This window comes from Stegodyphus dumicola, chromosome 3, assembly GCF_044657685.1.
Source record: "Stegodyphus dumicola isolate Sdum_Otavi_A_Nest chromosome 3, ASM4465768v1".
NCBI classification, from domain to species: Eukaryota; Metazoa; Arthropoda; class Arachnida; order Araneae; family Eresidae; genus Stegodyphus; species Stegodyphus dumicola.
The window spans coordinates 26,533,462-26,548,749 of NC_140770.1; the positions used below are offsets into that span (position 1 = coordinate 26,533,462).

The following is a 15,288-nucleotide window of genomic DNA, read 5'->3' on the forward strand; positions in this document are numbered from 1 at the left end:
GCTGCTCTGCGGGGGGGGGGGGACGTCACGGCGAGCAATGAACTGGAAATTGATCTCTCAGCACTATCCTCATCTTCATGGCAGATGTTTTTATTTTAATCGGCTTATAATTCCTTATTAAATGTAGTATTTCATCTCGATTTGCTCCCTCTTTGATATGATTTAAATCAAATTCCTTGTCATTATAAATATCACAAGTACACATCAAATAGTTTTCTGGTTGCAATTTTCTAATTTCGACTATGCTTAATGTATGCTTTACGCATGTGCTTGTTGAAAGAAATGTTTAATAAAGTAAACAAATAAATATTAAGATTTTTTTGTAAATTTTGATACCCTTTAGATCATAATTGCTCTTTATTTCATAAATTACGGTTTTATATTTTTAATTTTATAATTTATGCATGCCATTTTACCAGATTTAAACTGATGATCTATAATCCGGGAAAACCGATAATCTGGAATCGCTGAAAGTCCTGACAAGTCCGGATTAAAGACTTTTGATTGTATTGATGCTTATGTAAAAGAGAAAGAAGAGATTGACGATATTGTCTTAGATGTAGAAGTCGAATTAAATCGTAAATTAGCTAAGCTTTCCAAAGAAATTGAATAGGAACCTTTGGTTTTCACGAATGCTTAGGTCAATGTTAAATTATCCAAAATTATTTTGCCAACGTTTTCGGGTAACTTACACGAGTAGCTTTCACTTAAAGATATTTTTTAGCCAGTGTTGATTCAAATCCTAATTTAACAGATGTGGTCAAATTACAGTACTTAAAATCTGCGCTAAGAGGAGATGCTAATCGTATTGTTCAGTCAATATCCATAGTTGACTCTAATTATAAATTAGCCTTTTCATTACTAGAAGAAAGGTTCTCTAATCACCACGAACAAGTGTATGTTCATCTGAAACGATTTATGAATATGCATCCTACGCAAAATGAGTCTGCGTCAGCAACATTAAATGTAATTGACATTTAGAGACTCTTTCACTGAACTGTGTTATCTTCAGTACAGTGGCTTTGTTTTGTATTAGCTGAGAAATACTTGGCGACAGAGCAGAATCTTGTCTAATAGCGCATGCGCCACTAGAATCGCCGCTGAAATATATTTTCGATAAACTTGATTCTTGTTGTACACATTCGGAGTTGCGAATCATATGTTACTCTGTAAGAAAGAAAGCTAGCGCTAGACTGTCGCCATGGAAAATAAATGTATTGAAAGTAAAAGTGTTATTTTCTGTAATGTGTGTGTGGTGTTATTTTATTGCGATATATAGCTATTGACGAGAAATAGAATAATTCAATTCACCAAACACACTTGAATTGAATTATTCTATTTCTCATGAATAGCTATATATTACAATAAAATAACACCACACACATTACAGAAAATAACACTTTTACTTTCAATACATTTATTTACCATAGTGACACTCTGGCACTACGTTTCTTTCTTACAGCGTAACATACGAATCGCAACTCCGAATGTACGTTTTTCTGCTCATATCTCCTTTAGTGACATTTTAATAAGCAAAAGTCAATAAACAAATAAAGAGCTTCAGAAAGGGGGAGGGTACTTAAACTTTTGTTTCTACAGAACTTCAATCTGAAAGTATCCTAGTAATCCTTCGTTTCACAAAACCAAAAGTAATATCACAGTCTCATAACCTTCATTAGCTGTTCCGGCTCTGACTTACTGAGTTGGATCTTTTAATTTCTTATTTAACTACTTTTATTAAATTTCAGTTTACAATATAAAATTAGTTAAATTTTTACAAAATGTAAAATAATTACACTGCTCACTTTAAAACTATGATTTTTAATCAAAAATTTGTTAAATTTCTACAAAGTATAAAATAGATAATAAAAATATGTTAATTCCAAATTCAGGCTTCCAAGTGCCTATATGTTCGGGTGGAGGACTATGTTATCCAAAATTTAATGACTATAGGCAACATTGTTTTTCAACAATGCGTAAACATACATATGTTCATGCAAATTATCATTATTTAGTTTCATGAAATATGATACAGGGTGATAATATTTGGTGACAACAATTAGAAAAGTGCTTCGGACATTTAAAGTGATTTGACACAAAATGCCATTTTGAAACTAATAGCCCTTCTGGGGTAATTCACATTTGTGCTTTAGAAAAAAATATAAAATTAAAAATATTAAAATAAAAGCTGAAAGATTTCAAATTTTATATTACACCCAAAGGGAATTCTTTTAATGTTTTGTGTGTTACCTTTAATTCTCAAATAGCCTGTTCTTCGTACATAAATCACATAAAATTCAAGTAAACAGCTATATAAAAAAAATATTTAAAAAAGGCCTATCTTCAAAATTTCCAATAGCCTTGCGTGCTAGAGGTAAAGAAATTTTTTTCCCATACAGCAATACCATTGCTCACTTTTATTCCATTATAACTGATGAAGTCACTTCAAATAATAAGGAAACTTTATGATGGTGTACAAGATGATTTGTGAACAGTCAAAAAATATTAGATAAGAAAGACATCCTACATTTTCTCAGACTAGCTAAGATTACAGGTCCACTCAATAATAATTCTATAATCTCAATAATTTCAAAATCCGGGTTAGATGGTAGCAACATTAGCTATGAGTTATGATGGAGCAGGTAACGTGATAAAAAAGGGAATTGGAGCTCAGATTAAAGCTTTTGCTCCAAAAGCAATCCATATGCACTGCACTTCTCATTACATGAATCTTGTGTTCATATACTCATGCAACATTTCTGAAATTCACAATATGCTGAACAAACTTTAAAAAAAATATTCAAATCGGCAAAAAATATTAGACCTTTTCCGGACAAGATAGATAGCCTATACGGCATTGAGGCGTACCGCCACTTCTATCACAGCTTTTCCGATATCACCGAATTTAAAGGATCCGAAATTCGATCGAAAGCAAGTCTATCGAAATACTGTTCATTGTGATTCTGTGTTTTGTTAATACAAAGCTGCATTTTAGCAGTACCTTAACTTGTCTAGCTCATTTTCCAACTAAAATCTCAGTTTTTCAAATTTAGAAAAGATTGTATATCACCGTTTTGCATCAGTTTGCGCTGATCATGTAAATGAAATTTGTGACATATAAAGATGATTTACCCTATCCGGTAACACATCGACGTATTTTCACTTAAAAAAACATCAGAGAATTGCACAATATCGGCAATGTGCATCTTCCTTTGTTCAAGTACACATTGATGTAAAAAAGTCAAAGGAAATTGACAAAAATCCAGTTTTTCTTACTCTTGTAAAAAGCGCCAAATAAGTGGGCGATTCTGCACTTCACACCCTAATTTTATATTTGCTGCGTTGTTTCAAACAGAGGATTAAACCAATTGTTTCCTTTTCCTAATATACTGTGAAAGCATCGATTTATCCGTTTATAGTTATATTTATAGTAAATTAATTGAATTCTGCTGCTATGCTCAACGATATATATAGTTAACAAAATAGCTCTAGACAAACGTTACGCAAATCAAACGACGCCAACTGTACTTTTAAATACGATGAAAATAAAATTAATAATCATGTACATACTAATGAGTGGATGAACTTTCGTTAAGTAACAATTACTGATGTAAAAAATTAAACACAAATATTAACACTTAATTAAATAGATAACCAATAGAATAGACTGATGCAATACATTAAAAGAATTTAACTACAGTTTATTATGAAAAACTTAATGCAGATAATTTAATTTTCATCAACAAAGATTTAACCGGGACATTGGTAGTACCGACAAACCGAGTGAAGTGCTAAAAAATAAATAAAACAATATAAATACGCAAATATACATTACCTGGAGCTGAAAGGCTCGGACTCCATTTCAGAAATTTTTATTTTTATTACACAAGTAAATTACAATATATATACTACAATACAAAAATTTTAATGGCAAGAAAAAAAGTATTTATTACAAATATTATTTACAAAAATATTATATACAAATGTTAATAGTTAGTAAGAAAAATTAGTATTTATATACAAAGATATTATATACAAATGTTAGTAAGGTTAGAATAAATATTTATGTACGAAGATATTAAAGCTTAAATATCTGAAAAAGAATTAGAAAATTATATAAAAAAATATATCAAATACAAAGATAAAATATCTGAAAAAGGAATTAGAAAATTTATAAAAAATATATCAAATACAAAAATATTAAAGATTAAATATCTTAAAAAGAATTAGAAAATTATACAAAAAATATATCAAACAGAAAGCTATTAAAGATCTTAAAAAGAATTAGAAAATTAGATCAAATTAGACAATGAAAAATATATAGAGAATTTATAATCGCAAGAATAGCACCTAGATCCAACAAAGTCTAGTATGAGCTAAGGCTCCTCTAAACCTTAGCAGGGGGGGCCCAAGAGCGATGCGTAGTGCAGGGAGAAAATTATGCCACCTGCGCATGACGTCATGTGGGTGACAGTCGTTAGTTCTCGGCGTTTGTTTACATTCGTTGCATTTGATCTGGGATACATTTGATTTGTGTTGTTAATTTGCTTTTATACCTAGTCGGAAATGGCAAGTTGTGTTATAGCGTTGTGTCAGAATTATAGAAGGAAAACTAAAAGTCAAGGCATCACATACCATCGTTTTCCAAGTGATCGTAAGTTATGGACTATTCGCTGCAAAAGAGCAGATAATTTCAACATCGAAAATGCCAGAATATGTGCTATTCATTTTATCATAATTTTCCTTTTATGAAGGAGACTTATAGCGAGATATTTAATCTCAGTGTCGTGTTTACCAATAGTGACTACCTGAATGATTAGTTGATAAATTCGCTTATCCAAGTTAATTCACATGTTTTGGTTACTTTCTTTACATCCCAAAAGTAATTCTATGTATTGAAGCAATGTCTGGGTTAAGCATTGAGAACTAAGTAAACTGATACATGCTTCAGAAGAAAGAACAATTTCTCGACCACACTATGATGCAAACATCGATGAGCGAGCAACATATTTCCTTCAATGTTGTTTAACTGATGCATATGTCTGATGTAATTTAATTGATATAACTAAGTGAACTTACACATAGCTGACTCTGAAGGAAAACAAATCTGTGTATAATGCTAGAATACAAATAGCGAAAGAGTAAGTAGATACTCTTCAGTGTTATTTAACTGCTGCATATGTTTTAATTTTGATTCCATATAACTTGTTTTTAATTATAAGAGAAAGAAAAATAATTTAATATTGAACACATATTTTGAGTATAACAAAAGTATTTTAAGAAACAACCTGATAAAAATACATTAGTAATTAAAAATATTTAATTTGTGTACAGGCTGAATTGAAACTAAGATGTGGTGGTGTATTTAATTATGGCAAAGCACACTAGGGCTATCTGCGTAATAGGTGTGATGCCTTCTTGGAGGACTTTCTCAGGTAAACTGGCTCGTATACACATTACACATGAGGAAAACCACGAAAACGCCCATGCAGCCAGCCCGTTCGCGGGATTCGGACCGAACTACCAGTGTTCAGCGACTTTACCGCTCAGCTGCTGGTGGGCTGAAACTAAGATGTATGGCAAGTTTATTATTATTATTATTATGCGTATATGTCTAAGAAAATGTATTTTAATTGTTCCATTTTTAATGTATGGAAGGAAGAATAGGATGCCGATATCGAAGATTATTTACTATAGCAAATAATCACGTCAGGATAAATGTTATATAGAAATCTTGGGAGTGTAAGGGGTTATAAGAGTACTTTTAGATTATACTGAAAAAATATGCACTTCTGCTAAAACCTGAAGTGAATCAGTATGAAGTGACTTTTCACTTTAAAAAGAATGTGATAAGTATACTATTTAAAAGTATAATGACGGATATTAAGAAATTTGTACAATTTTATGGTATTTAAATATGAATTTGTTAAGTCAAATCTTTTTATATATATTTTTGCTTGAGATATGTAAATTAAACTGAAAATCACGATCATATCTTTCTCATGGAATGTCAAAGTTCATTTGTATTAAAAAAAGTGCATGAGCAATGAAAATAAATAGAACAATACTTTTTTATTATGTTTTTACCATGGTCTTAGCAGTTATGCCATCATGTGTTCTGTTCAACAAAATTTATTTAGTGCAAACAATACTACGAAAAAATATTGAAAAATACCTTGTTTTACAATATTTATTTCCCTTAGTTAACTTAAATATCGTTTTTCATTTTCTAAGGCTTCCCTTTACGAAAAGAATTTAATGTTTATAATTATTTTCAGCATTCGTACGAATTCTATGCATAAAATAAACATTTTCTTTAACAAAATACTTAATCGGAAAGTATATACCCGGTATTTCCGGTGTATCTACCACATATAAAATGATCATTTTGCTTTAGTTTACATTTTTTCCATTACCAAAATCATGTAGCAGACGCGTCGGCCGATGCGTCCTGTCTCCCGGGTGACGTCACTACCAGCAACCAATGGCACGCTTTTTCCGTTCCTGGCCTAACCTTAGTATATTAAAGAACCTTGAAACCTTAGTATAGCCTTAGTATCATCCTTGAACCGGCAGGTTCGTTTCAACGGGCGCCTGGACGGAAGGGTCCTATCCCGATCGAGGGTGCGTCACTTTTCGAACTTTGTGAGCATAGTTGTTCGGCAGAGTGATTATGGGTCTGTAGGCAGAGTGAATGATAAGCAATAGATGACATACAGTCCAGTTGAAAGATAATTTGACGATACCTGCACTTGGGGAGAAGTATTCGGAGGCTAACTCCTAGGTTGAAAGTCGCTGCGCTGAGGCATAGAGGGCGGCGTCGATGGGCGGAGAGAAATCTTGAAACCTTTAGGTCATGTGGGTGGTGATGTCCAATGGGAGCAAAAGTTGGAATTTGGAAATAGAGCTGAGGGGTCTCATGCAAGCAGGTGTATTTTAATCACAGGTTAACGATAAATTCAAGAGTTTTTTTTTTTTTTTTTTTTTTTTTTTTTTAGTTAAAGATGTTGGCTTCCTCACATATTGTAAATAGAATTAATAGTTTTTCCATGGGTGTATCTGCTGCTTTTAATTGGTGTAAGTTATTTTTGAGAGTAGAAAAGAATTTAAATATGTTATTGTGGCCGAAAATATTATTGAGTTCTTTTAGTGTGGAGAAAATGTCGGTGAAAATGTTCGCGTTAGATGTAGTGTTGGGTGTCTGGTTTCTAGTGTCTTGTGTATTGTTGGAAGTGACTTGTGCGTATGTTCTGCCTTGTGTGAAATTTGGGGTGCTATTGCTTTGTGTAAAAGTGTGTTTTGGTGAGTTATTTGTATTTCTGTTTTTGGGGAATTTCTCGCAACCGCGGTAGGAAGCTGGATGATTTTTTTGGCAGTTTGCGCATGTGAGGTTATCTAATTTACCTTGTGTTGGGCAGTCTGTTGTTTTATGTTGTTGTGCGCATTTAACACACCTAGGTAAGAAGAAACAATTGTCTGATGAGTGATTAAAGCGTTGGCAGTTGTGGCATTGTGGTGTAATGTTTTTGTTGATGTATTTTTCAATTGTGATAATGAACATACCTAGGTGTGTTTCACTGTAGATTTTGTCGATGTTTGGTGTTGGCATGAGTTGTATCTGAAATAGTGGCATGGGTTGTTTGGTTTTGAATCTTGTGAGTTGTACTACTTTGTGTACATTGTATCCGAGGTGTGTGAGTTCCGTGGAAATTTCATGTGTGTCAGTGGTAATGGGTAAGCCTCGGATAACTACTTTAATTGGGCGTTTGTGCTTGGGTGTAATGATATAATGTTCGATGTTATGTTTTTGTAAGTCTGTGGTGAGTTGTCTGTGATCATCTGTTGTTGATGGTAGTAACTTGAGATATTCTCCACTTATTTTGGCGTAAAATGTAGCATTAGTCAGTGTAGCGAGTATCTTGATGCACTGGTTGTGTGTGGCGCCATCTATCGGCTTAACCATAATTGGTGTAGGTGTGCTATATTGGGGAAGTCTTGTATCTGGTGTTTGCGAGCTGTTAGTTTGTGTTGTGGGTTGGGTGGAATGAGTGTCAGGTTGCGAGAGTGCTGTGTAGCTGTTTTGGGTGGGTATACTGTTGGGTGCAACATTTACGGGTACCTTAGCAGTTTTGTGTGGTTTTTTGAATCCTTCCGTGTCGTCGTCACTGACTGAATTATCACGTGGTTTGCGTTTCTGTTGTGTGATTGGCTGTGTAATGCTTGCATGGGAAAGAGCAATAGTCAACTTACCCCTCAGCTGATCCAGCAGAGTCTTCTTCTTTTCTATCTCCTTTTTCAGAATGTCCGAATGATAGTCCGTGTCCGTGACTGGTCTGTTGGCCGATAAGTACCGGATGGTTCCGTAATAGGTAGTAATGCTCCTTTCTACTTCAACGATTTCTTGTCGGAGTGTAGCAATTTCCAGCTCCGTAAGAACGTGACCAGCATTGTCCTGGTCCATATCAGTGGCCGTCGCATTCGAGGTGTCCGCAACAGGATCCATACCTTTATCCGGTGGAACCGCTTCGCTACGGGGAGTCTGCTTAGTACGAGCCATATCGAGAGGTCACGATTTCGTTAAAACGAGAAAATGTGTATAGCCTTAGTATGAGCCGTAAAGCTTTTGCACTTCGTCGCGAAGTCAGTGGCGAACGGTTATGTGCCCTTTCTAGCCTATCAGAAAAATCAGTTAAAAATTACACTAAAATTTCATTGGATGGATTTGCACCGTTTGCTAATTGTAAATTTCGGCCCCCTCCCAGACCCGAAGCACTTGGCGACATAAAGTTCGAGCGTTTTCACTCTGCTCTTGTTAACAACCACTGATCAAGGAAACGTCGATGCTTGTCAAAATTCATGATGTAACCCCTCACAAAATTGATTCTGGCCCTTTTTTGACACAAAAAAATTTACTAAATTAAGTCCTTCAGTGTTTTTACCTTTTTTTCACTGTAGAAGGCAGTTACTCTTGTTAAATTTAACATTTGGCACTAAATTTTACCTCTTTGCGGAACCCTCTTTTTGGCGATAAAAATAATTCTTTGATGATGTGGGGATAAAGGCATTGGTCATTGCAAATTCGAATCCTTTGTTACCATTTCAATTAATGCTGGTGATTTTTTTAGTCTAAAACAAACACTTCGCTTCCGAAAACTGTCAGATTTAAATTGAAATGAGTTTCACTTCAGTTTTAGACAAACGAAATAATTTGACTAGCTACTCGGGAGAGGCGGGATATCTTATTGTAGCAAGTACGGTTATATAAATGGCAGGGAAAACTTTCTACTACCACCTTGCAATAAACTTTCATTTAAACCTCAGGACCCCGTAATATTTACACAAATTTTGTGGGACTCCATAAGTATTGCGCAAATAAGACACACGCGTGAGTGAAACTCTCAATTTTTTTCACTTGTACTGTAATATACTATTGCAGTTTCAGGTCATTCCCTTTAATTTCTAATTTTAAGACATAGAACGATGTGAAATTTTTAAATATGTAACAAACGAAATGACAGCTTCACGTGCAAAGCAAGGAAAATGAACGTTTATATTATAAAAAGAATGCGTCGAAACGTTTTCGTTTTTCCCTTTGTCTGTATTGTCTAGCTTTTTTTATTTTCAGATATATTGTGTAAAAATATTTGATAACTGTAAAATTATTATATTAAGTTAAAGAAATATCAAAACTGCTAAAATTTTGGCAACATCCTACTGCAGGTCCCGCGACCAACACGGGAGTCGTGACCTACAGTTTAAGAAACCCTGTTCTAGGTAAAATCCTAGTATACGGAACAGCATTTGACGCGACTTTAAAAATCGTCGCCAACACCAAAATGACACATAATGCCGCCGAATCCCGTATGTACTGCAAACTAGAATTAAAACGTGTTCTCTCTCTCACACACACACATACCATATCCATATATATATATATATATATATATATAATGAAATTCCGACTTTTCCAGATTTTCCAGGTGTGTTTTGAGAAAATTCCAGTCTATTCGCATAGTGCGTGTTGGCTGCGCTGAGAAGTAAATTAATTATAGTACCATTTGTAAACACAAAAGTTTGTCAATTGCATCAGAGGCATTATATAATAAAATCCTGAAAGAATTACTATTATAGCTATAATAGGAGCTGTTTTCTCCACTGAAGATTGAGATTAGAATCTGCCCGATCTGGATTAAAAAACGAGTTTTTTTGCAGACATTTTGCAGCTAAACGAAATAAATAAATCTATTTAATGATATTTTAAAATAAATTCAGGTATTTTATATTTATTTAGCAGCATACATAAACAAAAATATGTGCATTAAATTTCGTGATAGTATGTCATCATACTGCTAGATTTAGTTTCAGAATTATGCCAGACAAATTTGCCTAAATTTGAAAGTATTGTTAACTAATAATAAATAAATTTAGAGGATTTAAACATTAAATGCTATAAATAACATTAAAATGAAGTTAATTACTTAAAAATTGAATTACCATAATCAATGATATTTTGGCGAATATAGTCAGATTAAACGATTACTATTTTTACTGACTGATTACGATTTTTTATTTTACTGCAAAATGAAAAATAAGGCATTTATTAAAATGAAAAAAAAAAAAAAAAGTTTAAAAGATTTTGCGATAAAATCCTAGTCTTTGCTACGGCCTTGGTAGAATTTTGAAAACTGCCGCCAACACCAAAATGACCGGTTTACTGCCCAACATCTTCTTAAACAGAGACTAAGAGACAGAAAAAGGTAACTGTTGTTACTGCTCATCATAATATCACCAAATCCTGCGTGTACCGTACATGGAGGTTAGAATAAACTAAATATGTATTGTTAAGATAAAAAAAACTTCTCTGCAACAGAAATGGCTCCGTCTCAACGTTGAGGGAAACAGCTCCGTATGCGCGAAATATCTGTCGCCGGAGCTCGCGAAATTCAAAGGTCAAGTTTATCAAGAGTACATAAAACGAATATCGTTTTAAATTTCCTTTAAAGGAAAAGAAAATAATTTTTGTGCGAGTAAATTAATTAATAGATTAGCTATTTTGAGCAAAAAAAAGTACGAAAATCCGAGTATAAATTATCACGAAAGTCTAAGAACATCGCGGAGGGGGAAATTCTGGCCGTCAGGTTCCGTCGCCAAATCCCCTTGGCATTCTTTGCCCTTGGCGAGTTTTTCCCTCCGCTTTCTACCGACACTCTAGCAAACTGATTTACATTACGTCTATGGAACCTTTCTTTCTTTACATAGACATTCTTACATTAGATCAGAGTCCATGGTACCGTATATTAGGATTAAACCGATTTTGTTGCATACGAGAATGGAAAAGTATTTTCTTCAGTTCAACATAATCTGCACAAGCGAGTCTTTAGGATTCTCGCGGTTCGAAAACTTGCTTTGCCTTTCTAAAAGACAATGCGAAAATTGGCTCTACGCCAGCTGGCCGAATGACACTCATCCGATACATAAGTCGCCAACAAAGTGATCGTTTCCAACATTGGCGCAAAACTCGCTTTTTGGAGGATCACCGTATGACATAGCAAGCCCCGGCACTGCGACCTGCATCACAGCCAGCACCACCGGCCCAGGCTCTAGCCCCAACTCCTGAGGACTGCAGCTGTACCGACACTCTCCGTTGAGTATTCCAGATCTCATCTGAGTTCGGAATCGACCACAAAACCTTACTACAAGCCTTCAGAAATGCCCTGCCTCAGCTACGGACAGTCTCCACCGGACCTGAGCGAGCATTTTTTATCTACGAGGCCTACGTTGGACTCCTCAACTAAACCAGCACGTTCAACGATCCAAATAGAGATGAAGAGCTACTGATTTCGTTCTGGAATGCCAACGGAATAAAGAACAAGATCCACGAAGTCCGGGATTTTATTAATGAGCACCACATGGACCTCTTCCTCGTACAGGATTGTACATCTGGTTGAGGGACTTAGCGCGAACATCGCGAATTATGTTATGCTACCGAAATGATAGAGAGGTATGCATCAGTGACACTGTTCGTGCTAGTGGCGGTACTAGCATATATGTAAAACGCTCATTAAAGCATTCTAGAATACCCACGCCACCACTGGAGGCCCTAGAAGCGACAATTATTCAAATTCATATTCAAAATTCCCCCCCCCCCAATAGCAGTAGCGTCCTGCTATATGCCTCCGAGACAGGGACCTGCCTTTCTCTCTGATCTCAGAAAATTAAGTGGTGTAGCAAATAACCTGATTATCGCAGGAGACTTAAATGCCCGTCATAGAAGTTGGGATTGTGTCAATGCCAACAACTATGGCGATAAACTCAAAATTTGAGCTCAGGACGCCCGTACCCAAATTATAGCGCCGAACTCACCTACCCATTACCAGTTTCCTGGGGGGTTAGGTGCTCCTTCCATTATTGATTTGGCTTTATTTAAAAATATTCCATTAGATTATTCGATCAAAGTGATTCCGGAATTGTCCTCTGACCATTATCCGGTTCACCTCACCCTTAAAACTACCAAAATCAATCAAAATTTACCGGCGCAAGTCTCGACTAACTGGGACAACTCTCGGTATGTTTTGGAAAATAGTATTCTCCCCCCTATCAAAATTAACGATAATCAGGAGGTTGACTTAGCCATTGACAGGCTCAACCAAACCCTGGGAAGTGCGTTCACGGCTGCTTCCAAACCCAAATTCAGGCCTAATCACTATAAATTACCTGACTTCATTAAGGATAAAATCAAAATTAAAAACCGTCTTCGCAGAGATTGGCAAAACACACTTTTAGAATCCTTTCGAGTACAACTGCGAAGAATCCAGAATGAGATCAAGTCTGACATTAAAAAGTACGCAGATGATAAATACTCAAATTATCTTAAGTCCTTAAAGACTTCTGACAATAGCCTTTGGGTTGCTAGCGCACGGCTTCGCAAACCTAAACATGACATTCCCCCCCTAATGAGCACGGTCAATGACCGGATGGCATTAACAGATACTGAGAAGGCTGAACGCATAGCGGACAGTCTTCAAACACAATTCTCATTAAACACTGGACTCATATTCGATACCTGTGCAACGCACACGCATGAAGTCCAACACCAAGTTGAAGAATTTCTCTCCTCAGATACACATTCTGAGGAACCCATTACCACAACCATGACTGAGATTTCTGCAATTGTCAAAAATCTCACCCCTGCAAAAGCACCTGGCCTTGATAGGATTTCTAATCGCATGATTAAAAATTTGCCTATTAAATTCATATTTTACCTAGCAGTTTTGATTAACTCAATGCTAAGGTTAAAATATTATCCTAATAGCTGGAAGAATGCTTTAGTCATTCCTATTCTAAAACCTGGTATGGACCCAAAGTCCCTCAAAATTACAGACCGATCAGCCTCCTGTCTTCACTTAGTAAAATCTACGAAGCTATACTGCTTAGATACCTGAATGATTTCTGCCGAAACCGAAATATTATTATTCCTCAACAATTCGGTTTTCGCGCAAAACACTCAACTCAGACCCAGCTACTGAGGGTAGTAGAAATCATTCACACAGGATCTCGCAGTGGAAAGCCTACAACTATAGTCTATTTAGACGTAGCAAAGGCTTTCGACAGGTGTTGGCATATCGGAATTTTATTCAAGCTCATGCGACTTGAAATTTCGGCTAATTTCGTGCACATAATGCACTCTTACCTCAATAATCGTACCTTTTCTGTCAAAGTTAAATATTCTGTTTCTTCTCCTCGGCCTATCCTGGCGGGGGTGCCTCAGGGAGGAATTCTTAGCGCTACGCTCTTCAACTTGTATGTAAATGACATACCACAATCACCAAGTGTCGATCTAGCCCTTTGTGCGGACGACACAGCCATCATTTCTCAGCAACCAACACTTAACGCCACTCTCAATCACCTTCAACTTTATTTAACAGACTTGGAGTCCTGGCTCATTACCTGGAAAATCAAAATTAACGTCGCAAAAAGTGCCGCCACCGTTTTCTTTTCCAGAAAGAGGAACGTCCATAGTCAACTCCAACCACTCAGGTTATTTGAAGAGGAGATACCCTGGGTGGATTCCTATAAATATCTGGGAGTTTATCTAGATGCGAAGCTGCTCTGGAGTACCCATATCAACTATACAATAGCCAAAGCAAGAACTGTCAGAACCCAACTAATGTCACTTATCAACCGAACCAGCAACCTCTCTCTCAGCAACAAGATCCTCCTTTATCGCAGTACCATCCTTCCCATCCTCACCTATGCAGCTATCATCTGGTCAACCGCAGCCAACAGCCACCTAAAGAAACTCCAAGTATTCCAGAGCGTCACGCTTCGCATACTCACCAATGCTCATTATTTCGTCCGGAATGAAGTGCTCCATAACGATCTCAAAATTTTACCCCTAGATGCCTTTTTTCGGCAAAATTCGGCCAAGTTTTTCAATAGACTTTCTCAGATTGAAAACCCAGTCTTGCATTCACTTCCTGCCTATAATCCAGCAGAGCCCAACTCTGCTAAGCGACCTAAGAGCGTTCTTGATAGAACATTTAACATCTTTCCTAGGAAGCCAAAGCGGAGGTGCTTGCTTGACTAGGAATTCTTTCTAATCTTAAACTTTAAACTTTAACCAGCACTTCACGGGCCTAACCCGGCGACCCTTAACTAACTCTCCTTTTTACATCACTGCCCGCCGGATCTAATCTGGCCTCGTTCATCGCGACCTACACCTGTACCACTAAACATGACCTCCCCCCATTTATCAGGACCTCACCTTTTCATTTTTCACGGACCAGACTTATAGCATTAAAGTTAACTTTAAAAATAAGCAATATTAAACATCAACTTATTAAACTAATTATACTTCTAGTAAAATTTCGTTAAATTTGAGACTTAAATAATCCTGCAATAAATTATCTTTAATTTAATCATTCCTGCAGACCACCTTTTACTTAAATTTAAGTTCCAATTCCTTATTTGGTGGCAACAGTTTGAAAAGTGAAACGGACATTTATAGTGATCCAACGCAAAATCGCAAAGCGAAAACAATAGTTCTTCAGGGACAAAGCCCCTATGGGCTAATTGTCTCCAGCGCGCGAGACTGTATATCGGAAATTCTAAAGATAGGCTCATTTTAAAAATTATTTTGCGATAGTGCCGTTGAATTGAATTTTATGGTTAAGTGCGAAGAATATGATATTTAATAAATAAAGGTAACACACAAAACGTTAAAAAAAAACGGGGCTGTGTGGCCGTAATGTAAAATCTGAATTTTTTATTACAGTCTCTCTTTCTTAC

At 35.9% G+C, this 15,288-nt stretch overlaps 1 protein-coding gene and 1 long non-coding RNA gene across 10 annotated transcripts in view; one reads left to right on the forward strand and one right to left on the reverse strand.

Moving 5' to 3' along the window:
- LOC146997940 (uncharacterized) overlaps positions 1–15,288 on the reverse strand; it is a 188,426-nt gene that overhangs the window by 129,611 nt on the left and 43,527 nt on the right. The window lies entirely within an intron of this gene.
- Positions 1–15,288, forward strand: part of LOC146997941 (uncharacterized) — a 108,997-nt gene that overhangs the window by 59,678 nt on the left and 34,031 nt on the right. The window contains exons 1-2 of one of the 5 annotated variants that reach the window (XR_015040160.1): positions 4,427–5,141; positions 5,335–5,579. The exons of 2 other annotated variants lie outside the window; for them this stretch is intronic. This is a non-coding gene — a long non-coding RNA (uncharacterized LOC146997941). Of the gene's footprint in view, positions 1–4,426; positions 5,142–5,166; positions 5,580–15,288 lie in introns of those variants that run through there. 2 more of the 5 variants (XR_015040158.1, XR_015040159.1) reach the window with 2 other exon arrangements.